The sequence below is a fragment of the Myxine glutinosa genome, chromosome 3, assembly GCF_964187855.1.
Source record: "Myxine glutinosa chromosome 3, kmMyxGlut1.1, whole genome shotgun sequence".
NCBI classification, from domain to species: Eukaryota; Metazoa; Chordata; class Myxini; order Myxiniformes; family Myxinidae; genus Myxine; species Myxine glutinosa.
Window position 1 is genome coordinate 30,784,978 of NC_136263.1, and position 27,237 is coordinate 30,812,214.

The window sequence follows — 27,237 nt, forward strand, 5'->3', positions numbered from 1 at the left end:
ATAGCTACAAAGATACAAAGTAACTATATTCATTATTTCGGTTTTAAGCCTGGTGTTGGCTTAACGGTTAAGGTAACTGGCTTGAGATATTAGGGTCCTGAGTTTGAGCAGTTGAATTAAGACCAGGTGGGTTGACTCAGCCGGTCCAGTAAAATTTACTGGTCCAATTAAGACCAGTAAAATGACCTTACAAGACCTCGTATTGGTGGGACCTCCAGATGACTAGTAATAGAGGGCATTGCCTCAGCGACACAGCCGCGCCCCTAGAAAACGATGCAGCCAAGCGGCCGCACGCCGCGTAGGAAGCCAACCAACCATTTTGGTTTCCATTTCTAGGCCAAATTGTGATGTTTTCACAATCCACCACAGGAACATTTTCAGGTGTTCCACATCAGAGCATTTTTACTCCATGGGATCTACGAAGGATCATCAATGACACAGGCTCACCACATGGAGCAGTTATTGTCATTCCAGTTGCTGTTCCAATTATTATTACTGGTTTATCTGTTCTCTATCCCTCTTTAAATGCTGAATGTCAAGCAGGGAAGCAGCACGTACTATTTTTATTTAAAGTATTTGGTATGGGGTTCGAACGACCGATCTCCCACACTCAGAATGGAGACTGTGACTTCAAGGCCACTTATGGACATTGATCTTAAAGTAAATATATTACCATAAGTATGTTCTTCATTTAATATGGGAGATGCCAGGCAATGAAACTGCATGAAGTAAATAATGCGTTCGCATTTTGAAAATTGTGGAATGTTTGAAAACGTCAACAACTTCCTCGTGGGGAAAGACAGGAAGCCATTGTGCTTTTAGTCAACTTTTACATGTACATGAACAAATTATCTCATCTCCTCCTTTTAATTGCTTTCCTTTTGCATATCGTAATTAAGGAAACGATTCAGAAGGGCAAAGGAAAGACCGAGAAAGCCACATCCAAAGACGTTCTTCAGAAAGGAATAGATGATGTGGGACAAAATAAATTTGATGGTATAAGAGAAAAACAAAATCAAAATATATTTCATTATATCCATATATACTCACAGCACGATCCAAATAAAGCCCTTTCCCCATGGTTAACGCAACTTGGCTTTTAAACGCCATGAGCGCAAGCCATGATGCATGATCACACAGGAAGGGCTTCATTTGGATTGTTGTTACGCCCAACCTCAACCATACCTCCTGGTTGGTAGGGTAGTATGGCAGAAAGTAATGTCCTCGAGTGGTAGACGGACATTACTGCTCACAGATTATGCTGTTTGGCTATAAATGGGACACGAACTGAACCTTGCTGCTCGATCAACCTAGGATGTGTAACACGCACACAACACACACACACACACACACACACACACACACACACACACACACACACAATCACACACACACACACACAGACACACACATATACAGACTTGGCATTTAATATGGAATTTTTTTTTTCTTGACTTGGGTTTACTTTCTTAACTCAGTATATCAATCTGGTGAGTTTCTTTTACACTTTGGTGATTTATTTGTTGAAAGAACCATGTCACTGATTGTCTGTCGCAGCAAGACGTCAACAACAGGATTATATCGCAGGTGGCGTAGCAAAATGTACGGACAGCTGCATTTGATGATTGGCTTCACAGTCGGGTATACAAGGGTTGTTGCATTCTGTATTAGTGGAAAACAACTGCTGCACGTCTCCAAAAGTTATTGCCGCTTCCTCTGGAGATGGTCCGTCAACTTGACAATGCTGTTTGTCATGGAGTGGTGGCTTTACGAAATTACGGCATGAAACAGCGTGCTATTGCTCGGCAGTATGGCATCACTCAAGGTCAGGTGTCAAAGATCCTGAAACGAAATGCTCAGAGGGGTGTCCCTACTCCAATACCGAGGCCAGGTCGTCCCCGCAGAACCACAAGGAGGGATGATCGCGAGCTGCACCGGTTAGTCCGCAATGGCCGTACCAAGTCAGCTAATCGGCTTAGGGCTGAGTGGCAGCAACTGACAAATGTGCCTGTATCCAGAAGGCTAGTCAACCAACGACTGGTTCAAGCAGGCTATCGTGCCAGGCATCCCCTGGGAAAGCCACGCCTGACCAGACAACACCGCCAGCGCCGATTGCAGTGGGCCAGAGAGCACCGTCAATGGCAGCCGGGACACTGGAATCACGTGATCTTCAGTGACAAGTCTAGATTTCTGGTCTATCGTCAAGATGGCCGCGTCCGAGTGCGCAGACAAGTGCATGAAGCCTACAACAAAGATTGTATCGTGCCAAGAGTCCAAGCTGGAGGTGGTGGGGTGACCGTTTGGGCTGCTTTTCATGCAGGGGGCAAAACTGACCTGCTTGTTCTGAATGGAAACCTGAACCAGTTCAAGTACAGGGCCATTCTGGAAGAAACATTGCTTCCATTTGCTCGTGCAGCCTTTCGATTAAACTGACTTCCAAGATGACAATGCACAGCCTCATCGTGCTCGCATGATCCAACACTTTCTTGCTGACCGTGGTGTAAAGCATATGGAGTGGCCTGCCATGTCCCCGGATATGAATCCGATAGAGAACTTGTGGGCAGAATTAATGCGTCAAATCGACCACTTGGACCAGCAGCCGACCTCTGTGCGTGAATTGCAGCAGGCTATTGTCACTGCATGGCAAGCGATTCCTGTCCAAACCTTGGCAAATCTCGTGAACAGCATGCCTCAACGTGTACGTGCTCTCCTGAATGCTCATGGGGGTTACACGAAGTACTGAACTGTAATTTTACTGTCCGTAATCCCAGTCATAATTTAAGTTTTGTTTTTGTTAAAAAGAATTTTGGCTAATGTGCAAAATAAAGAGATACTTCTGGAAAACGTACAGAAGTTTAACACAGTACTGTCCATGAATTGAGTTCGATATCAGTTTACATCACTTTCAAGGATCAATTTATTTGTTTCAAAATGTCAAATGTGGTTTTTGTTTCTTTTAAAAGTCACATTAACAAAATCTATAATAATTTCAACATAATTCCAATGAACTTTTGGTTCTAAGACATCTTGAAAAGTAAGTTCACCCCCACAAAAAAAATATTCCATATTAAATGCCAAGTCTGTATATATATACTACATGACCAAAAGAATGCGGACACCCGAACATCAAACTTCTCATTCCAAAATCATGGGCATTAATATGGACTTGGTGACCCCCCCCCCCACCCCCCCCCATTTGCTGCTATAACAGGCTCCACTCTTCTGGGAAGGCTTTCCACTAGTTGTTGGAACATTGCTGCGGGGATTTGCTTCCATTCAGCCACAAGAGCATCAGTGAGGTCGGGCACTGATGTTGGGCAATTAGGCCTGGCTCGCAGTCGGTGTTCCAATTCATCCCAAATGTGTTCGATGGGGGTGAGGTCAAGGCTCTGTGCAGGCCAGTCAAGTTCTTCCACACCAATCTCGACAATCCATTTCTTTATGGACTTCGCTTTGTGCATGGGGCATTGTCATGCTGAAACAGGAAAGGGCCTTCCCCAAACTGTTGCCACAAAGTTGGAAGCACACAATCGTCTAGAATGTCATTGTTTGCTGTAGTGTTAAGATTTCCCTTCACTGGAACTAAGGGGCCGAGCCCGAACCATGAAAAACAGCCCCAGACCATTATTCCTCCTCCACCAAACTTTACAGTTGGCACTATGCATCGGGCAGGTGGCATTCTCCTGACATTCGCCAAACCCAGTTTCCTCCGTCGGACTGCTAGATGGTGAAGAGTGATTCATCACTCCAGAGAACGTGTTTCCACTGCTCCAGAGTCCAGTGGCAGCGAGCTTTACACCACTCCAGCCGACGCTTGGCATTGAGCATGATGATCTTCGTCTTGTGTGCGGCTGCTCGGCCATGGAAACCCATTTCATGAAGCTCCCGACAAACAGTTGTTGTGCTGATGTTGCTTCCAGAGGCCGTTTGGAACTCGGTAGTGAGTGTTGCAAACGAGGACAGACGATTTGTACGTGCTTCAGCACTCTGCAGTCCAGTTCTGTGAACTGGTGTGGTCTACCACTTTGCGGCTGAGCTGTTGTTGCTCAAAGATGTTTCCACTTCACAATAACAGCACTTACAGTTGACCGGGGCAGCTCTAGCAAGGCAGAAATTTGACGATCTAACTTGTTGGAAAGGTGGCATCCCATGACAGTGCCATGTTGAAAATCACTGAGCTCTTCAGTACAGCCCATTCTACTGCCAATGTTTGTCTATGGAGATTGCATGGCTGTGTGCTTGATTATATATGCCTGTTAGCAATGGCTGTGGCTGAAAAAGCCGAATCCACTAATTAGAAGTGGTTTCCGCATACTTTTGGTCATGTAATGTATATATATATATGTCGGATTGAGACTTAGAACTTGGGACTCAGAAGACTCAGAGAAAAGGAGCAACGGATATATTTATTAGAACTCGATTACACAAGCTTGCGGAGAAACAGAATGAAGCAGGAAGCTCACATGAAATGACCAACACTACAACAAGATGCTCTGAAATAATTCGATTTAAACTTGCTTTATATAAGGAATATCGGGTGTGGTTTTAGCTCACAAGATACAGAGACAGAATGGGCTCATTGGCCCTCCCACCATAGTCCCATCCTGTTGTTCAGTTAGTTAGAGGAAGCTCATCAAGGCCACTCATAGTTTAACTTAGATAAGGAGATGGTCAGCCATATGTGGCAACATGTTTACAACTTTCTGTATAGAACCTTGGTTGGGAAAGTACAAAGGGAGGGGACACTCATAAATGTGTCAAATACAGGATATTGGCAAAGTCTAGAGGGAGGCAGAGAGATAACAGTTGCCTCCAAGGCCAGGGAAGGGGAACTAGAGATTGTGCCCACACAGGCCAAGAGCTCACAGGCAAAGAACTCCTTATTAGGATATTACACATCCTCAATGCACAAGAAAGAACTAAGTATTATAAAAGAGTACAGCAGTCAGTCAAAACAAAACATATAATTGGTTATACTTGGTAATTGGTAAAGCAGCAAGGATATACAAAGGGGGAGGGGCATTACAGCTCCCTACATATATATATATATATATATATATATATATATATATATATATATATATATATATATATATATATATATATATATATATATATATATATATATAAATATATATATATATAGTATATATATATATATATATATATACAGTGGAACCTCGACTTACGAGTGCCCCAACTTACGAGTTTTTCGAGATACGAGCCGTCACTCTGGCAGTTTATTGCTTTGAGATGCGAGCCGAGATCCGAGTGACGAGCTTTCGCCACCCGGTCACGTGGTTATCTTGCCGTTCAAGTACAGTATCTCTGTCGTATAGCGCTAATGATATATAACGCCGCCGATAATGATATGATAATTTATGATAATCTATGCAGCACGACGTGGTCCTCACGTCACACAAGGCGCCTTTGCCAGCGCAAAACGGCTCTCTCAGGGTCAAACTCGGTATCGTTTTGAGCGCACGGTTCAGACCTTCACGAAAAAGTTTATTTTGTAAACATCGAGCCACGCGTTCAAAAGATATGACCGGTTTTGTTCGCCGGCACGTCGGCGCTCGAATCGAATCGAGTTAAAACGAACACTGCCGTTGTCGGGTCCGTCTGAGACAACCACCGGGCCTAGAACGCTGGGACCGGTCTCGTTGGATAGGCCTGGATCAGATCTCGAAACGCTGGAAGCTGCACCTCTCTGTGATAATCTTGTGGACCATGACAAGAGATCGTGCGACACGTGGTTATCATGCCGTGCAAGTACAGTATCTCTGCCGTCAACTTGTTCAGAGTGCCGGCGATAGCTCGCCTTCTCTTTGTGGAAAACACGGTGAGATCCTTAACATCCAACAACTAATGGGACGCAAACGGGGCGCCCAGTTTAGCGGTACACCCATTGATGAATCACCCTGCCTGTGATTCACCCATGACAGGTTATAGCTGGGTCGGGATTCAAACCCAGGCTGGACAGTTTAGACTTTAGAGTCAAGTGTGCGTACCTCCAGTCCAGGCCATCCTGCCAACTTGTATGCTGCATACAGGTGAAATATAAAGCGCGAGATATTTTTATATATACTGTATATTAAAATAAAATTGGTGTGGTTTTTGGCTGGCTGGAACGGATTAATAGCATTTCAATGCATTTCAATGGGGAAATTTGATTTGAGATATGAGCAATTTGAGTTACGAGCTCGGTCACGGAACGGATTAAACTCGTAAGTCAAGGTTCCACTGTATATATATATATATATATATATATATATACTAGCAGAAGTACCCGGCATTGCCGGGCGGGGGAGGAGGAGGGGAGGGGGAAGAGGAGGGGAGGGGAACGGGGGGGGAGGGGGGAAGGGGGGGGAAAGGGGGGGGAAGGGGAAGAGGGGAGGGGAGGGTGTGGGGGTGCCCGGGGGAAGAAGGGCCCCTCCCCATTCCCCTCCCCCCTTCCCCTCCCCCTCCCTTCCTCCGCCCCCCTCCCCCCCTTCCGCCTCCCCCCCCCTTCCCCCTCCCCCCACCCCCTTTCCCCGTTCCCCTCCCCCCCTCTTCCCCCTCCCCTCCTCCTCCCCCTTAACACCAGGGGGGTTGACTCAGCCTGTCATCCTACCAAGGTCGGCAAATTGAGTACCAGTTCACTGGTAATTTCCTGTGTGCCGCAAGAGACGAACAGGGTTGGCGACACGAACCCGGAAGTCGGAACTCATTGTCGTCAAATAAATGTAGCATGTATGTTTCACTCTCTGTCACATGCCGTTGGTCCCATGTCAATCGGATGAAGTTGAAAAATTAACATTACGAAGTTTCTCTGGGACGTACTGATTCCGAATAATGAAGTTGAAAAATTAACGTTCCGAAATACGCTAATTACGCTAACAGAAGCGCTGGCGCTGCGAAGCGCTAGAGGGAGCGCTGCGCTCCCTCCCTTCGATTCCCTCCCTCTTCTGCTAGCGCTTCTGCGCTAATACGCTAATTTTAAAACCCGAAGTTTTTTAAAATTTAAGGTGTGCCGTCGTTGCTCTGAGACGTACTGATTCCGAATATGCCTTTGGTTTTTCTCTGCGATGAGTAGTTCTCGAGTTATAAGAGGACAAACAAACAAACATACTTTACTGCTTTATATATACTAGGGCATGCCCGTACTATATCTATATCTAAAATTATATCCCCCCCCTCTATTTACATGAAATGGTTTGGTCCAAAGCGAACGGCTTGCGAGTGGTGACAATCCCCCCCCTCTATTTACATGCAATGGTTTGGTCCAAAGCGAACGGCTTCCGGAGTTTGGTAAAGAAATCGCCATCGCGTGCACAAACGCGCAGGAAAGCGAATGAATCGCAAATTCGTTTTTATTAGTTGTAAAACATAGTTTAACGCCAACATAGTTTGCAAACGTGAAATAAATGAATACGCTCTCAAATGTGCCATCCGAGGCAGAGTGTGCCCGCCACGTTCGGCACACGCGATCGTTCGCTGCTCTCTGATTGGTTGAATCGTTTTTTGGACATAGCTCGGTAAGTAATTGTCCGATTAATATGAAACCTTGAAAAGGCACATCCTCAGGTCCCCAGCAATATACCTGGCAAGTTAAAAGTATATCGGACCCGTGGTTGTCGAGAAACAGCGGTCACAGACAAACAAACGTACAGACAGAGATTACTGGAATTATAGATAGATATAGATATATATAGATAGATAGATATATATATGTATATATATATTGTTACGGACCGCGGATTAGGATGTTATTTACCGAGCGGTGGTATTACCGCGGCCGAACAGTTGCTCCCCTTTTCTTCCCTTACACTCACCCGATTCACCCAGATGTTGGCCAAATCGCGCTATGCTAAATCAATGATGGAAAGGACACGACGACTGGGAAAGAGGAAACGACGCAAGGGGTACAGTTCTCAAGACCTCCGGAGGAGGGTATAATTACAGTGGTGGAGAAAAGGGGGTAGATTACAAGGCAGAGTGAGGTAAAGACACAGAAGAGATGGGCACTTAAATACCGCCTTATCTTAGCCCAGACAGACCACGGACAAACGGACAAGGTAGACTTACACAGGGATTGATGGCAGGAAGGGACAGGTAGGTCGATAGCACAAGGTGCACCTTGGCTCGGGGACAGGATAAAGCACGGTCCAAAAGATGCAGGGAGGCCTCACAGCGCTCTGAGGTGGTCTTGCTTGCTCCAAGCTCAGCGTGCATCTGACGTCACCTCCCTCTCACTGCGCATGCTCAGCGGGGAGTGACACGCCCTCGGCTGGTTGGTTCCGCCCCACTGGGGCCGGTCCGCCGCTTCCATTGGGTGCGGGGGTTACCAGGCTCCGCCCTTGACGAGGAGCTGACAGGGAGCCCTGTTTGGTAACCCCGTCGAGCACATGTTCGATGGCGGCTCGTTGGGCAGGCCTGGTGCCCTCCCACCACCCCTACCAACCAAGCCGGAGTGAGGACGCGCACTCCCTGCGCTCGTTGTTGTTGTTGTTGTTGCTGAACTGTGAGGAAGAGCTGCGGGGAGGTATTGGGAGGTCCTAAACTTCCTAACGGTGCCATACAATCACATTCTGGTGCAACGAAGGGTCAGAATTAATGGAAACGAATCCTTAACTGACATAGACTAAGAATAACTAGCAAGATGTCCTATAGTTGTCTTACATGAGATGCGGTGAACCTAGGTGCGACATTTAATGGGGGAAATAGGGGGAGGTCGGGTCTACAGAGTGTTGTTTACAGAAAATGGGACTAGGGAATGGGGGAGTTGGGAAGTATTGAGGAAATAGGGGAATATTTACAAGCGGATATGGATGGATGCAAATCCCATATCCGCAACACTGCACCCTTCTCGACCTCGGGGCGACCCGACCCGATAAATTTTTACCTACTTTAGTGTGGCACTCAGATGTAGTTCCCTCTACTATTAACTCAACCCTGAGTGCGACAGTTTTACAGATGTTCACAAATGAGTAAATATGTCCCCCTGCGACGTTGCACCCTTCTCCTAACAGAAACACACCCACAGGATAACCGAATCGCAGAAAGCATCCTCAAACTAAACATACAGCGGGTAGGGAGCATTATTTACAATTGACGCTACTTTATTTACAAGACTAACCCAGGACCTGTGATTGTTCTTTCTGGGGGGGAGACAGTCTGCTCTGCATCAATGCACCATGAAAGCACCCATAATGCACCAATACACCCCCAAGCACCAATCTGTGCAGTCACCATTGTTCAATGAATAAAAATAAACCAACAACCCCTAACCCTGCAGGTGGTCTCTTGCTCTTCGGCTCCCTCTGCTGGCTATTATTATTCTTCCAGATGTTGTCATTTCCTTTCATTTTCTTACTGGCGGCCTATTTGAGCATAAAATGAAATGCACCCAACGTGTCCCTTTTATTTATTTATGGCCCACCAGGCCGACTACTGTGGTTCACCTGTGGGGCATCGGTGCCCTGTGGCCAAGGTCCGCCAGCAAGATTTTGGGCCCTCATGGCCGGTTCCAGCAGATGGGCCACGCCCCAACCCTTGGGGTCCATAAGTGGTGCTCGGCCACAGACATGTGGTCCATAATGTGGTGCATCGATGCAGACAGCTGGTTCTGGGAGTTCCGGGCGCACAATGGCCGACTCACGCAAGCTTCCCTCGGCGCCCAATGGCGCACAGGTCATGTGGGAGACAAAAGGGGGGCAAGACAAATGAGCGAGGGGTAAGGTCACAAGGGTACACATCAATAAGGCAATGCAAGGCGAAATGCGTACGGAGAGCGAAATGAGAAAGCTCGTCCCTACCGTACATCACCCCCCTGTCACCTACACTACCCTTGCCCTTACCCCATATGTACAAAAATCTACACATTTACAAATCCGTCGCTACTGTCACGTCTTCCCCTTATTTCCCTTATACCAAATTCGTCACCACAATCCCTCTAACCAAAATTTGCCATCATCAATTCATCATCAATCCTCATAAGGAGGGAGAGATGGAACATCAAGCACAATGTCACACCCACGTCATGATGCGTCTCACATTCCAAACATTTGCACAGTAAAATAACAAAACATGGCATGGTGTGGAGGTACGTCATCTTTACTTCAGGTGAGTGCATGTCGATGGTGCGAGGAGACTTCAATCCTAACTATCCTCTAAATGACTTTAACACCCTTTACACTACCCGGGGTCTTTCCCTGCCAATCCATTGGCCAACTTACACTATGGGTTCTAAAAACCAATTCCCATTGACCAAACTGTGGTGCTTCTCAATTTGGGGTCTCACTCCCCTGATTCATCTCCCGGTGCCCTTGCACAATTTCTGGGCTGCGACGTGTAGCTCTCCCAGCAGGTCTACCCACCTGCACACCTCCACCACTGCAGTTGCCACCCGAGCTTACCTAGCTCCTTAACCTAACCTATCTACTGGGGAAGGCCCCTCCTGGCTCTGTCACCCCTTGGTGCCCTCTGGCACTGGGCTACCCGGGTCCGTCCTCCGGATCCTCGGGCCCCATGCACAACTACCGGCTCCCAGAGCCCACCTGCGGCCTCACCTGGCCGACATCCTCACAGTGGTGGAGTGCCCAAACCAACTACACACACTAACAGGCTACACGCCCAGCCATTTCCACAACACTAATGCACCCATCCAAACATCATTCTTCCACCCGCACCACAGATGCCAATATCCAACCACAATTTACCTATACCCTCTACCTAACACTTACACTACCCGCCCCGGGTATTCGTGATGGGGGTCCACTCTTCCCCCATTCACACCTCCACACCATCCACTCCACTCCACAGTTCCCATCCTACTCACTCCACGACCATCCATTCCAATACTCCAGATATTCCACACTACCATTTATTCCATACACCTGTTCCTCATACCTGTTGTTGCACACCTGTGCACTCACACCTGGTGCCACCTGCACCCTCCTTCTCCCTGGACCATTTGGTCAACACAACACACATCACCATCACCATCACTCAAACACTGCTCCACACACCTGTCCAGTTGCACACCTGTGCAATCACACCTGTTCACAATACACTTCTATACACCTCCAACACTCACATGGCATCATCTCATCTAACTACTCCCCTCTGAAACTTGCGCTTCCCAGTCGCCCCTTTAAACTATTGCGCTCCCTCGTCATTATAATCCACACTAATCTACCTGCGTCCCCACTACAGGTATCCTTGTCACTAACTAATCTTAACGTTGCCTAATGTCATCTTCTAGGGCCCTACACACAATATCCTAACCCACCCGGGCTAGTTTTCACTGCCATACACCCCATAATCTAGTGCTCCTTTGCCCCCCTCTGTGAGGGATGACAGAGTTGCCATCCCACCACATCGGGGACGTTCCACTACCAATTTTGCTCACCAAATTTCAGCCAATCAAAAATTTGCCAATCATCTGCCAATTCTATTTACTTTTCGAAATTTCGGATCAAAACACTATCACTATCACCATCATCACAGTCCACTATCTCCTAGCCTCAGTGCGTCATGACATCATTAAACTCGGCTTCGTAAAGCCGAGCAATGAATTCGGGTGGTTTGGTCGCCTGCAGGTTGAATCCGTCCGGCTTTCGGTTCAAGGGAGGTGGTTTGGTTGGGCCGAGGTTCCACGCACCATCTCGGCGCGGCACTTTGCGGTCCCGGGCCCGATGGCTCAATCTCCCTCGGTCGGAACCCCGTCCCCGCGAGGGGGCACCGTGCCGCTTCCTCCCACTCGCCCTTGAACCGGACCGGTCGCCTGGCCCGACAAGGCCCGGACTCGACCGTGCGGGGCGGGGCCAAGCCCGAATCGGCAACGACGCTTCGAAGAGAAACGACGCAGCTTCGCTCCGCGCCGGGCCCTGCATCCAACAAAGGGCTCCTCGCACCGAGTGCTCGCATCGGCTATCCGTCGCTCTAACCGCTAACCCGGTTACCGTCGATGCTTCACCGGCATGCTCACACGCATACGCTACCCCTTTCACCCTCACAAAACCCGGCATTCCAACGCCGTCCGTACATTCCACCAACGCTCTCCCTGTTACACACCACTCCTCTCGCGCACACTCTTGCGCACACCTCGGTCCACACCTCTCCTCCGTTACGTCCTCCGTAACACTCACCATGGGCGTGCACTCTGGCATCCACCCACTAACGCGCTCACATGGGCTCTCCCACACTCGCGCTACCACCAACTCAGGTGTGCTTCCTCGCACACGTTCCACCACCACCTTACTCTCCGTGTCACACTCACCCTCGCACGTACACTCCGTATTGCTCTCACTCCCTGTGTCACACTCCGTACACCCCGACGTGCATTCTCGCTCGCACTCGGTATCACACTCGCGCTTCGTAACATGCTCACCCTTTGACGCACACTTTTTCCTCACACGCGTGCCATTTTAACTCACACGGGACCCTTCACCAACGCCCGGATGCCTCCTCGATCCCAAGCGCGCGAAAGTTCTTTTGTCGCCAAACATCCTCTTACAAAATCTCCCCGCACAATACACAGCACGTCTCACCTTCGGGGTTCTTCTTCCTCCCTGCACCAAAACCTGCAAACTCTTTATTTGGTTAGTGAGCACACCATTATGATTTGAGCAGGGACTTTGTACATATTCCATTTCTCCCTGCAATTCCCGAGCTACCTCCGTCATCTCTTCAATTTTAATTGTACCCACTACTGCTTTGTCTTTGTTCCCCTCGACGACCGTTGGTTTTAATAAAATTCCCTCTACCTCATCGGTCGCCGGCTTTTCCAAACCCCGTGTTGCGATTTCTACCCCCGTCATTGTACCCGCGCTTTCCTCCGCTTCGCTCAACCAGTGCTTCTCGACCCGCGTTACCTCGTCGTGCACCCTTGGGACTCTCTCGCCCACCCTGCGGTCTCTGTCCCTCTCCGCTTCCCTTACCTCATATGCGACTCTGTCCCTCGCCATTTTATCAATCAATTTCTCCCCCTCTATTCTCAGCATCTCGGTGAATTGCGCCAGGAAGTCCCCCACATCAAAGCCCGCTGCTACGGTCACGGGCGCGGCAAAATTTGGTGCCGCTGTAACCACGTGCGCGAGGGCGCCATTTTGTGCACCTGATACCCCCTCAACCACACCTTCTTTACTCTCCTCCACCATTTTCCCCACTTCTTCCCTGGGGTCCTGGGTCGATTCTACCCCACTCTCCTCTACCGGAACCCAGCCGTCTTGATCTGCCATAGCGCGACTTTCAAAATTCGGGTTTTTGTAAAACAAAAGCAAATTTCGGTACTTTATAATTTTGACCAAATTTTTTTTTTTTTTAGCTGTTTTAAAAATTTGGTTCGGGCCTCGTATCTCACTCCTCGACACCAGTTGTTACGGACCGCGGATTAGGATGTTATTTACCGAGCGGTGGTATTACCGCGGCCGAACAGTTGCTCCCCTTTTCTTCCCTTACACTCACCCGATTCACCCAGACGTTGGCCAAATCGCGCTATGCTAAATCAATGATGGAAAGGACACGACGACTGGGAAAGAGGAAACGACGCAAGGGGTACAGTTCTCAAGACCTCCGGAGGAGGGTATAATTACAGTGGTGGAGAAAAGGGGGTAGATTACAAGGCAGAGTGAGGTAAAGACACAGAAGAGATGGGCACTTAAATACCGTCTTATCTTAACCCAGACAGACTACGGACAAACGGACAAGGTAGACTTACACAGGGATTGATGGCAGGAAGGGACAGGTAGGTCGATAGCACAAGGTGCACCTTGGCTCGGGGACAGGATAAAGCACGGTCCAAAAGATGCAGGGAGGCCTCACAGCGCTCGGAGGTGGTCTTGCTTGCTCCAAGCTCAGCGCGCATCTGACGTCACCTCCCTCTCACTGCGCATGCTCAGCGGGGAGTGACACGCCCTCGGCTGGTTGGTTCCGCCCCACTGGGGCCGGTCCGCCGCTTCCATTGGGTGCGGGGGTTACCGGGCTCCGCCCTTGACGAGGAGCTGACAGGGAGCCCCTGTTTGGTAACCCCGTCGAGCACATGTTCGATGGCGGCTCGTTGGGAAGGCCTGGTGCCCTCCCACCACCCCTACCAACCAAGCCGGAGTGAGGACGCGCACTCCCTGCGCTCGTTGTTGTTGTTGTTGTTGTTGTTCCTGAACTGTGAGGAAGAGCTGCGGGGAGGTATTGGGAGGTCCTAAACTTCCTAACGGTGCCATACAATCACATTCTGGTGCAACGAAGGGTCAGAATTAATGGAAACGAATCCTTAACTGACATAGACTAAGAATAACTAGCAAGATGTCCTATAGTTGTCTTACATGAGATGCGGTGAACCTAGGTGCGACATTTAATGGGGGAAATAGGGGGAGGTCGGGTCTACAGAGTGTTGTTTACAGAAAATGGGACTAGGGAATTGGGGGATTGGGGAGAGTTGGGAAGTATTGAAGAAATAGGGGAATATTTACAAGCGGATATGGATGGATGCAAATCCCATATCCGCAACAATATATAGATATATAGATATATATATATATATATATATATATATATATATATATATATATATATATATATATATATATTGTTACGGTCCGTGGTTAAGGATGGTATGTTTGCCGAGCGGAGGCTCCGCGGCCAAACAGTTGTTCCCCGATTCACCCAAACGTTGGCCGTATCGCGCCACAGATATTCAATGGGGAAAAGACTAAGACGACGAATGCAAAGAGGAAGAAGAAGAAGACGTACAGAAGAGTAACGGGGTTTATTATTTACACACACATAAGCAAAAAGAGCAGTCACGGGTATTTACAGCGGACATGAAAAAGCAGGTAACACAGTGCAAATTACTAGCTTATACTGACTTAATTACCTACCCAGGACAGCACGAACAGAACAAACTCACGTACGCAAATGGATGGAAGGGTAGGAATCGCTTGGAGGGATGAGCAGGTGGGATCACAGGGCACAGCGAGCAGGTCCACTCCGGGCGGGAAGCGAGGAGCCGGCAGCTCCTTGTATTCGGCTTTACAGCGCACGCCGGCAGGGTCACTCGGCGGGTTGAAACGGGGCTGGTTGAAGCGGCTCTTTGTCAAAGGCTTTTCGTATCTCTCACGCAACTCCGGTGCAACTCTGAACTCTCTCCCGGTGGACTGCCAACCCTCTTACGCACCTGGACTCATCTGCCGTATCTCTGGTGTAGCTTGTCCCAGCGATCGTCGCACCCTTCTGTCCAAACCTTCAGCGCGGGTCTGACACGCCCTCCTCGGTTTCGGTACCGCCCTCCCCCCCGTGCTCTGTTTCGTGACCTTGTATGGTAATCCCACGGGCTTGTCTCCTTATTTGGGCATGGGGCTGAACAGCCCCGCCCTTCGTGGCGCGCCCTGGGCTTGCCTCTCCCTGGCGACCCCGCCCCTCCTGTTCAAACAGAGCACGGAGCACATAAACCCTATCGCAGCGAAATGAGAGGGCGTGCACCCCACGCTTGTGAACTGCTTTACCCACAGATGGAGAGTTTGGCTGGGAAATGGAATTATTGAAGGGGGGCTATTCTTAATTGATTCGGTGCAATGGAGTGTCATTCTAATGGAAGACAAGGCCTTACTCTAAAACACATAATAAGATATAAGCTACTGAACAAGGGTTTTATCGTGTCCTTCAATGTGGTGTTTCATGGAATTAACTACAGAGACGCCCTTTTTACCTTTACACAACTCTGGAGGCAGGAGGGGCCATATCCAACCAATGTTACACAACAATTTACCACTACAATACACACAATCAAAAAAATACAATCCTCATATCCGCAACACTGCACGCTCCTCCTCTTAGGCACGTCACGGGCCTATAACTTTATTTAGTGTGACACGTAGGTGTGGTTCCCTCTACTTTTAACCTGACCCTGCGTGCGACAGTTTTAAAACATAGATAAATATGTCCCGCTGCTCCATTGCACCCTGCCTAACAGACACGCCCACAGCTAACCGAATTGCGGAATGGTCTTCAAACTATACATTGACGGTGGGGAGCATTATTTACAATTGACACTACTTTTATTTACAAAACTAACCCAGGACCTGTGATTGTTCTTTCTGGGGGGGGAGACAGTCTGCTCTGCATCGACGCACCATGAAAGCACCCAAAAATGCACCAACACACCCTCAGGCACCAATCGGTGCACAGTCATCACTGTTCATCAATAAAAAATAAAAACAACAACCCCTAACCCTGCAGGTGGTCTCTTGCTCTTTGGCTCCCTCTGCTGGTTATTATTATGTCTTCCAGATGTTGTCTTTTTCCTTTGCTTTCTTACTGGCAGCCTATTTGAACTGAAAATGAAATGCACCCAACGTGTCCATTTTTATTTATTTAGGGCCCTCAGGGCCGACTAGTGTGGTTCACCTGTGGGGCATCGGTGCCCTGTGGCCAAGGTCCGCCAGCAAGATTTCGGGCCCTCATGGCCGGTTCCAGCAGAGGGGCCATGCCCCAACCCATGGGGTCCATCAGTGGTGCTCGGCCACAGACATGTGGTCCATAATGTGGTGCATCGAGGCAGACAGCTGGTTCTGGGAGTTCCGGGCGCACAATGGAGGACTCACGCACGCTCCCCTCGGCGCCCAATGGCGCACAGGTCATGTGGGAGACAAAAGGGGGAAGACAGATGAGCGAGGGGTAAGGTCACAAGGGTACACATCAACAAGGCAATGCAAGGCGAAATGCATACGGAGAGCGAAGTGAGAAAGCTCGTCCCTACCGTACGTCACCCCCCTGTCACCTACACTACCCTTGCCCTTACCCCATATGTACAAAATCTACACATTTACAAATTCGTCACTACTGTCACATCTTCCCCATATTTCCCCTACACCAAATTCGTCACCACAATCCCTCTATCCAAAATTTGCCATCACCAAATTCATCATCAATCCTTATAAGGAGGAAGAGATGGAACATCAAGCACAACGTCACACCCACGTCATGATGCGTCTCACATTCCAAAACATTTGCACATAAAAAATAATCAAAACATGGCATGGTATGGAGTACCTGTCACCTCAGGTGAGTGGATGCAGATGGTGCGAGGAGACTTCCTAAACCTAACTATCCTCTCAATGACTTTAACACACTTTACACTACCCGGGGTCTCTCCCTGCCAATCCATTGGCCAACTTACACTCTGGGTTCTAAAAACCAATTCCCATTGACCAAACTGTGGTGCTTCTCAATTTGGGGTCTCACTCCCCCGATTCATCTCCCGGTGCCCTTGCACAATTTCTGGGCTGGGGCGTGTAGCTCTCCCAGCAGGTCTACCCACCTGCACACCACCACCACTGCAGTTGCCACCCGAGCTTACCTAGCTCCTCACCCTAACCTAACTAACTGGGGAAGGCCCCTCCTGGCTCTGTCACCCCACTCGGTGCCCTCTGGCACTGGGCTACCCGGGTCTGTCCTCCGGATCCTCGGGCCCCATCCACAACAACTCTACCGGCTCCCAGAGCCCACCTGCGGCCTCACCTGGCCGACATCCTCACAGTGGTGGAGTGCCCAAACCAACTACACACACTAACAGGCTACACGCCCAGCCATTTCCACAACACTAATGCACCCATCCAAATACCATTCTCTCACCCGCACCACAGATGCCAATATCCAACCACAATTTACCTATACCCTCTACCTAACACTTACACTACCCGCCCCGGGTATTCGTGATGGGGGTCCACTCTTCCCCCATTCACACCTTCGCACCATCCACTCCACTCCATAGTTTCCACCATACTCACTCCACTACCATCCATTCCAATACTCCATATACTCCACACTACCATTTATTCCATATGACGAGAATAGAACCATGTTCCACACCTTGAGTTCAAGAGATAACAAGATTTAATGATGAACCAATATCACAGCGCTGTGGAGGGTGTAAGAGTCATACCATTCACAATTGAACAGCATGGCCACATACACTCCTAGAAAATTGGCAACCAAGAGTTTCTTTATATACACAAAATTATACAAAAAATCTCCGATGAAAAATGAGCACGGACAAAGGAAAAACTGGCTCGACCTCGACATCTCCCACCGAAACCCTATCTTCTTTGGCATGGGGAGAAAGAGCACAAGACCACAGTGACATTCTCAAAACTTATCTTCCATGTTGGCTTTTGGTCAAGGACAGACAGACGCGTTTTCACGAGGGGGTCTAACAGAGCAAGCGGTTTCACTATCTTTCTACATTTTTTGGCACAGTTGGACAATAAAACATAGTTCAAAACAAGAGGGAACATAGTAAGCTTAATCCTTTTCACAAAGCAACCACTATTAAATGCAAACCACAATTACATAAGGCACAATAAAAGGCATGATCTCGACATTCCCCCATTTGGTCTCTACGAGACTACGTATCACAGAGACCAGGCCACATCGGCTTTATTTGCAAAGCAAAAGAGAATAGTGTTATATGTGGCCACATCGGGCTTTATTGAGTGTTGTATGTGTGTCCTCCCAGGGCATGCCACGCACATAAAGTACCTCGCATGCATGTTTGAAAGGTGTGTCATGTTGTGCGTGTTTGGAACATGAAGGCTCAGAACATGAAAGTCCATTAACGTTTCGGATCCACAACGAAGGCGTCTGGTCCAGATGAGGTTCTGCCCCGCCAGGGGGCCTGCTACCTCCCCTGCGGAACTTGCTCCCCCCACCCTTTGCAGATGCGGTCCTTGCAGATCTTCGAAGTTAATCAACGATCATGCCCATGAGATCTCTCACGTGCTGCTGTTCTGGGGAATACATAATGTTGTCAGTATCTTGTGTCTCATGTTCCTGGTCAGGGTACAGAGCGTTAAAATCCGAATCACTTGAAGCAAAGAGATCCGAAACATTTGAAGCAAAGAGAGGGACTTCCTTTATGTCAAAGTCTCCCATGGACGCCTGGTCGGCTTGCGGGTCTAGGATATCCATGTCGGGTCCCTCGACTGCCAGACCCAGCGTCGCAATCAGATCCATAGTTGGGTCGGAAGGGGGTGTACAGCTGTGAGCTTGTAATACATAAGAGGCGTTAGCCAGTACACGCAAGGGGTTTACCACACAAGTATCACAGTCATCACAAAAATCAATACAATCTTCTGAAGCGCCGGTCACATCTGCCTTGTTGTAGGACCCATTCAGGTCGACGGCCTCTGTGGTCAAGATCATGGTCTTCCGACGGCGGTTTCTTCATCGTCCATCCTGAAAAATACTTTCTTACACACACCATGATCAAATTCCTAGCCCCCCGTCCCACCAATTGGCATTTAGTTACCTTATCTCTCAGATGGTTGGCTTATTCATAGCCGCATTTCCTGTGTTGTGTCTGGAAATTCAAATGCCATATTTACTTTCACCAATTTCCGAAAATATCTTCCTTTTAATCATCTTCCCTACATCTAATAATACATGATTTACCAACCATTTCCCCCCCAACCATAATCGGTCAATGGAAATAATCGGTATTCTCCCCTTCAAAATTTCACTGTTATCCTATCAATACCTGGACATTTTTTCCCTTCTTTCCTAGATACGCGAATGTCACACCAGTATAAACCCACTGGAAAAATTATCTGAAAAATAACGAAATCGTCTCCAAGTTCTCTAGCTAATCTCCATCCGCAATCACCAACTTTACCCTCCTATGCATTTTGCCTTAGGTTTTAGAACCTAGAGTCTACCAAAACAACAACAACTAGCCTCCCAAAGCCATTTCCCTGCAAGAGCGGGGGTTAGCCTTGCGGTCCCCATGACAATCTTCTTCATTTTGCTCTATCACCTCCCTTTGAGCAATAATTCAATTGATGTGATTCCCACATACCTGGTGGAGTTCTGTTCACCTGGTCTGCAGAGCTGTGATCCAATCTTCACCAGCCCCAATCACCTCCTCGATTGGGGTCATTCTGCATGTAGCAATCTAACACAACGTTTTAAAACTTTACATTCATTGGTCCCCCCAGTGCAAGCCAACCCCTTGTATCACCTTCTTATCTCAAAAACAACAGTCCATAACTAACCACTTTCCTTTATTTCCTGTCTTTTCCATTAACATTTTACAACCTTTTCCTCTACTTCCTCAACAATTCCTGCAGTCACCTGTCATTGACAAATAATCCATCTGAGTCGACTTTCCAATCCAATCATCTTTGCACTTTCCACGACCTTCTTCACACTTCCTCCCAAACCTTTCCTTCAGACACAACCCACATGGGTTATGAATACAATTTCCCCTTTCAGGCGCGTGTCTAGCCACTCACAAAGTGTCCACAAGACAAAATCATCATATTTCACACCTCAGCTCTCGAGACCACCCAGGGGTCCCTTGAGAGATGCATCCTAATGTTAATCAGCTCTCGAGAGCTCAATTTTGAACAGGGGTAAAACCAGCAATACTCAATTCTGCCAAGCAAGAGGCCAGAGCAGTATCACTCCCTCTTCCCTCTGCCCACCATAACTGGCAGACAGACAATGGCGAGCCACAAGCCCCAACCCTACAAGGCTCCAGCTCCCATCCAAAGGACACAAACTCCCTCAGACTGGCATAATCTCTTTGCCAGCTTATGTACGAACCAAGATTGCAAACAAATAGTTTTCCAAACAAAACTCAGTTGTCACCCTATTGCACCATATTGGCAGAATTCACTTCAGCTCTCTACCACTCTTGTGTCGAGTGGTGCCCCAAAATGACATTGCACGAACCCTTTCAATACCTGTCTAAACCTACTGCCATTTAACGACGCTTCCCAGATGACGGTTCCCCATACACTATTCTGGCACAAAATTGTTGCATCCCACAGATGCCACGATTATTTGAACAAACTCATTTTCCTAATCCACCTTTTCAATTTTCATTTCAATTTAAAGTTAATCCAATGTCCTCTAATACCTCTCTTAGCATCCCATGCACCTGTTGCAGACACCTGTTTTAGCCTCTGGCCCAATAGCTGCCCAATAAACAAATAATAAAAAGAAAATAACCTGATCTATTTATTGAAATAGACCTAATTCTCATGTTGGTCAATTTTTTCACCCACTGTGACTCTCGCGTCAATCCTGCCATTCCCAACCACATTTCCAGCGAGGATGACGTCACTATTTCACACCTTTCCTTCCTTGAACAGCGGGAGTCCTCCATGAGATGCATTCCGATGTAAATCACTTCAAAGTACCCGAATAGCCCTCCCTGGAATCGCACCTTTAACATTACCGGCACCGCCCTTTCTGGGTTCAAATTTTACCTCTGACAGACACAAATCCACTGCTCAACTCTATCCTGACGGACTGCATCACTGAAATAAAATCCTGGCTTCAAATCAACTTTCTCAAACTTAACTATGATAAATCTGAAATAATCGCATCATCTTCCTTCGAACTCAGAGCACACCGACCAGTATACATCAAACATTGGATTCATATTTCCACAGAACTCCACCACTCTGTTAAATTCTAAACATGCCCAATGGGCAATCCACGAAAAAATCAAAGCATTTTCAGTCCCCCTTTTCCCATACACTAGCCAGTGTAAGCCAGCCAAACATAAACAAAGAGGTTCCAGCGAGCTGTGACCTCCATAACTCTAAACAACTTCACTGGCACTTTTTAAAACAAACTTTCCCAGTCACTTACTAAAATAAAGTGCAGCTCTTGTCCGTAGATATACGTTAACCAAGATTACATGAGACTTGACAACAATAGTACTGCCCCGTGGAGCAAGGCATCAGAGACAACTCCCCTCCACCTTGACTTACCCCAGGTAGAATTTGGCTACCTACAGAGAAAGTACCTGCACAACACATTTACAAACCAATTCGTCCCCTCGTATTAGGGGACATCACAAATGTTCCACCACAATTCACAGCAGGTGACCACCCACCTGCCTTCTGTCGAAGTCCAGTTCAATTTTCTGAGTTTCCATTCACAGACAGACAGACAGACGAACCCCCAACGTACTAACAGGATGGTCTCACAGAGGCCATTCCATTCAAATCTGTAGGCTGCCACGATTCTTCCCGCCAGGACACACCATCATAGTCACCATAGTCACACGACATGTCAGCAGACACAGTGAATGACATTCGACACCATAACAGACACCGCAGACACTGCTTCTCCTTGATCCATATCTGCAGACGCAGTCAGACACACCCAGTCGGACAGACAGACTGGCTCCACATTACAACTGCAAACATCCGAAATGACAACAGCTAACACCAAATATTTATTGTCCCCCTTTCAGGGAAGTCAAATCAACCACCATTAAAGCACAAAACAGAAAACGACCATATACTCAGAGTAAGACCCGAAAATCAAGCAGACAGACCGACAATCGAACCTGTCTTTCGACACTGCCGAACGACAAGTCTGCAGACACTGAGGGAGTGACATTCGACCCCCAGTAGACACCGCAGACACCGCTTTGGTCCACACCTGCAACTCCATCACGCGCCTCCAACTTCTTTTTTGGCGCATCGATCAACACAAATGTACCGACGCATCTTATATTCTACACATTGCTATCCAACCTTTCGCCACAGTCCCATCACAAACAACGTATCTCTCGCGGCATGCATGGCAGGAATCACACTCGCATTGCACCAACATGGAATTCGAGCACATTCCATAGCTGCGAAAATATTGTGCTGGACAAGACATTATTATCATCGACTTGCGCTTTCACACGCATGGCAAAGTCCACGGATGTACAAAGTCGAAGTGCCCTCTCCCTTAATTGATCCACACTGCACCTCGGCACACATCCTCAGATAATTAAATACATGTTTTAATCCAAGCGTGCATCCTCGCACCCTCTCCACCACCTTCCAACCACCGCAGGTGCACCTGAACTCCATGGCACACCCGCAACTCCCTCAAAATCAGTGTTCAAAGACATGACTCCATGGACAGCCAGAAAGCCAGACAAATACGGACACACACACACAGAGATAGACACAGGTGGGTTATCACCTGCATTCTGTACAAATTCCATGTTCCTGTCCATAAGTTGGCCCATCAAGTGTAACCCCTTTCACGAAACCTTTTCTGAGGGTCAAATGTAACAGACAGCCAAGACGGACCGGCAAATAGGCAGGGGCAAACCCCGAGGCCCCAGACACCATCACCACACACATACCCCGCATCACATAGGAGTATCAATGAGCCGGACAGCAAATGCCATATGTCTTCGTCCCAAATCGAGGGCAAAATTTTCACAATGGCAAACAATTAATATATTGTCCACATTCATCTTGGTCACCCCAACCCATCCTGGCTCTCCCCAAGAGCTCCGTGTCCGGACAGACAGACAGATAAACAGACCGGGTGAAACCATAACCATCCATCCTTCCGATTGGACTCACGCCAGCATCACATGTCATTCTTGCCTTCATTCAACGCATTCTGCCATCCCAAGTCGGCCAAATACAAGCCCCGGCCATGCCGTTGAATAAACACCCAGTCGGTTGACAGCCTATCATTTTTGACTTTTACTCCCATTCTCCCTTGCTACATCTGGAGAGCCGTTAATGTGGGGATGTAATTGAACACTTGTTTTAAAGCCCTGTCTACACATGCTCTCCATAACATACTCATTATTCCCAGCCAATTTTCCCCAGCAGACTGAGTCCCACATGGCATCTCAAAATCTAAACTGATACCTTTTATTTCTTCCTAAATGTACTCAATTAATTTTCACCTTCACAACATATAAATAATATCATTCCAAAGTACTCATCCGGATTGCCCAACGCCTGCAGGCAATTTGGGGAACCCCTTGTCAATCAATGACACACATCAATGACACACACACAATAAACACAAATACACGCTGCAATGACAGATCATTCATTCCCTTATACACACATACCATGTGACTGACCCTTCATTCTCCATACAATACAGTATAAATTCATGCACACTCATGCACACTCCAATCCTGCCTACCTGTGAACTTACCTGGCCCCTTGCTGTGAGCCTATCCATCCCTTGGTTTCTACCTGGATTTCTTTCTTCCTGTGCTTTATCTGCTTCTTCCTCTGCTCTTGAAGTCTCAGCACTTCTCCTGCCTTTCTCCTATCTGGTACCTGCGCTTTTCTGATTCCAGTTTAATTTATCCTTCTCCAAAAATCACATAAACATTTCCTATTTCCACATATAAGAAATAACCAATATCTCCCTTGAGATACAAAACAAAAACACTTCCAACTCTAGCATCCCAAAGTCTTCCTTGGAAGCATGCTCGACAATGCAGCACCGCTTCCACTCAGCACACAACATACATGTGCTCACTCCAACACATCACTTCAAGCCACCTCATCACTCGCATTGTTCACACACACGAATGCGTCCCCTGCTTGTGCACAGCATGGTCCGCATTCGTGTCTCGATTCCGTCCCACCTCGCTGTTCCCCGCGAGGCAGCTACTCCGTTGCCCCGGTAACCTGCCTGCATGTCTCGGCTCGCGTGTTCACAGCTGGATTCCACACACCTCGTACATTATAATCCTCTCTGTTTTATTTCTCCAGATCTAACCTCATCTCTTGTCCAGAAAGAGCTAATACTTGACCTGCCTATAGCATATTGTCAGAACTCCTTCCTTTGGGTAAAAACTGCACCGGATGTGCATGCCTTAAATCCTGAGACAGGACAAAGAAGGCCTTGAGGGGGGGGGGGGGGGGGGTTTATCAGATACACACATCCAGTGCGTAGCTTAACTTAAAATACTCATCGTCCTACCTTCCTTGGGCTAGTCCCTCCAGCGGGTCGAAGATCGGGCCGCCCCCCGATCTCTAATACCCTTCTCTTAACACAGTACTCACGCCGGAGTATTCTTAACACCAATATCTATTACCCATTCTTATCCTTATTCTTCCATATCCTTATAAAGGTGCAACCAGCCGCATCTTACCTGGCTCATTTTAATCCTTTATTCGCCTGACTCGGCCACCCGAATGCGTCGAATACACGCACTCCGTCTCCAGAACTCAAATCATTCTAGTTTACTTCAGATTGAGTATTACTCCGACATACCTTAATCTCCCTTAAGATATTTAATTAACGTGCACGGAACATTTTCCCGTCCATGCGCCCAGGCGGTCGCTCCCAGCGCACGGCAGCACGACCCCCATTTGCAAGAAACAGCTTGTGATGCGTACAAGGCGCAAGGAAGCGCCCCGAGGCCATCCACCGAAAAATCCTGCCTTTTAGTTTACCGCGCCGATATTTCCCTAATCCGGTCCTCCCGCGGCGCTAACTCGCGGTCAATGCTTGTATAGCGCTTCTAACTTGTCTAACTTATCACCCATGCCAGGGCTTTCCTAAAGGGGTTCTCCCTTCTTAACTTAGCTTAACACTTATCCTGGCCATCCTCCTTGGGTCCCCTCCGTTAGTCCGCAGCCAATACTTTCTCTGGTTACTATCAACCCCATCAACTCCATCTTGTCTCTAGACTGCCCTGCCTGGGAAGTTCTTGGCTTTACCAAGAAGTCCCCCCTTTTTGCTAACTGACCCCCATTTCTTGGTTCATCAATAGACAACTTGTTACCCGAGCCAAATAGGCCTGTACTTACACACCAGATTCCAATTTTGTTCGTGATCCAAGCACGGAACGACGAAATGGAAGACAGACAGCCTGAGTGAGTAAACGGAGCTCAATTTGGAAAGACCCCTCAGTATGAAAACTCACGTTAATCGAATCAGTGCTGGCCAGCCTCTCCGCTGTGTCCACAGGGTCTGTCTCCCAAATATCGCTCAGAGTCGGATCCCACTTCTGACACCAAAACTGACGAGAATAGAACCATGTTCCACACCTTGAGTTCAAGAGATAACAAGATTTAATGATGAACCAATATCACAGCGCTGTGGAGGGTGTAAGAGTCATACCATTCACAATTGAACAGCATGGCCACATACACTCCTAGAAAATTGGCAACCAAGAGTTTCTTTATATACACAAAATTATACAAAAAATCTCCGATGAAAAATGAGCACGGACAAAGGAAAAACTGGCTCGACCTCGACATCTCCCACCGAAACCCTATCTTCTTTGGCATGGGGAGAAAGAGCACAAGACCACAGTGACATTCTCAAAACTTATCTTCCATGTTGGCTTTTGGTCAAGGACAGACAGACGCGTTTTCACGAGGGGGTCTAACAGAGCAAGCGGTTTCACTATCTTTCTACATTTTTTGGCACAGTTGGACAATAAAACATAGTTCAAAACAAGAGGGAACATAGTAAGCTTAATCCTTTTCACAAAGCAACCACTATTAAATGCAAACCACAATTACATAAGGCACAATAAAAGGCATGATCTCGACACATACACCTGTTCCTCATACCTGTTGTTGCACACCTGTGCACTCACACCTGGTGCCACCTGCACCCTCCTCCTCTTCCTGGACCATTTGGTCAACACAACTCATCTCACTATCACTCACTCAAACACTGTTCCATACACCTGTCCAGTTGCACACCTGTGCAATCACACCTGTTCGCCATACACTTTTCACAATACACTTCTAAATACACCTCCAACACTCACACAGGCATCATCTAAACTACCTGTTGCCCTGCTAACTTAGTGCTCCCCGTCTTCCCTTTAAACTAAGCACATACCACGTCATTATCATCCACTCTAATCTACCTGCGTCCCCACTACAGGTGTCATTGTCACTAACTAACCTTAACGTTACCTAATGTCAATCTCTAGGGCCCTACACATTATATATCCTAACCCACCCGGGCTAGTTTTCACTGCCATCAACCCCATAAAACTAGTGCTCCTTTGCCCCCCGCTGTGAGGGATGGTGGATTGGCCATCCCATCACATGGGGCATCTCTTACTATAAATTTTGCTCGTCCAATTTCCACAAATCAAAAATTTGCCAATCATCTGCCAATCACTGTACCATTACCAATCATCACTCTGCCAATCCTTTGCCAATCATCAAATTTTGTTTTTCTAATTTCGGGTCCAGACCACTATCCTCATTATTACAGTCTACTTACTAATGCCTCTCGGTGCGCCAATTCACTTCTACAGCCCGGCTTCGTAAAGCCGAGCAATGAATGCGGGTTGTTTGGTGCCAGTGGCTGGATGCGTCCGGCACTCGGTGCAGGGAAGGACGCTTACCCGGGCCGAGATCCCACGCACCACCTCGGCACGGAGCCATCCAATTGCCCGATCTCGACCTGCCGGAACGCCTCAACAAAAAGGGGTCGCCATGACGA

The 27,237-nt window shown here is 47.9% G+C and overlaps 1 long non-coding RNA gene across 1 annotated transcript in view; it reads right to left on the minus strand.

Annotated features, from left to right (window-relative positions):
- Positions 1 to 27,237, minus strand: part of LOC144891281 (uncharacterized) — a 426,767-nt gene that overhangs the window by 27,220 nt on the left and 372,310 nt on the right. The window lies entirely within an intron of this gene.